The sequence below is a fragment of the Anneissia japonica genome, unplaced genomic scaffold, assembly GCF_011630105.1.
Source record: "Anneissia japonica isolate Jap-2015-1 unplaced genomic scaffold, ASM1163010v1 scaffold171023_len778_cov93, whole genome shotgun sequence".
NCBI classification, from domain to species: Eukaryota; Metazoa; Echinodermata; class Crinoidea; order Comatulida; family Comatulidae; genus Anneissia; species Anneissia japonica.
The window spans coordinates 1-778 of NW_022707177.1; the positions used below are offsets into that span (position 1 = coordinate 1).

The following is a 778-nucleotide window of genomic DNA, read 5'->3' on the forward strand; positions in this document are numbered from 1 at the left end:
TTGTTCAGACGACCCTCGAACAGGCCTAACACCAGCGAATTAATTGCGTATTGTTGATATGAACAAGTACCTGTATGATTTATAAGGTATGAGAGTGCAATTTCCGGGCACTTAGAGGTCCATGTTCTCAAAATGTTTGCACCTCAGCCCCAACTATGTGGTCCCGAGGTCGTGTGGACTCTCACGCACCCCTACTTTAGAATTTGGGGGAAAAATATAAAAAGTCTACAGCACCCGGTATTCCCAGGCGGTCACCCATCCAAGTACTAACAAGGCCCGACGTTGCTTAACTTCAGTGATCGGACGAGAACCGGTGTTTTCAACGTAGTATGACCGTGGACATGTGGATGATATTTCCACTCATAGTTAATCTGGGCATATATCATAATTATCCAATCATGAAGCTCTATGATTGATGACGTTTCATTTCAACGCGCGCTTGTCTGGCGGGGATTTCCTCTGACTCCCCTGACCACTCTGCTGCGCGAGTACATTTTTTACAAACACCGGTGTTGAACAATAAACCAACCATTGGTGTTGAACAATATACCAACCATTTTACTACGGCACTAACTAGGATGCTTTAGACAGAAGAAGACTGCCGTTTTGTTCAAACGACCCTCGAACCGGCCTAACACCAGCGAATTAATTGCGTATTGTGGATATGAACAAGTACCTGTATGATTTTTAAGGTATGAGAGTGCAATTTCCGAGCACTTAGAGGTCCATATTCTCAAAATGTTTGCACCTCAGCCCCAACTATGTGGGCCCGAGGTCG

The 778-nt window shown here is 45.0% G+C and overlaps 1 non-coding gene across 1 annotated transcript; it reads right to left on the minus strand.

Annotated features, from left to right (window-relative positions):
- Window positions 1-222: 222 nt before the first annotated feature.
- Window positions 223-341, minus strand: LOC117106348. Its single transcript, XR_004445050.1, has one exon. It is a non-coding gene; the product is annotated as a 5S ribosomal RNA (ribosomal RNA).
- Window positions 342-778: the final 437 nt, after the last annotated feature.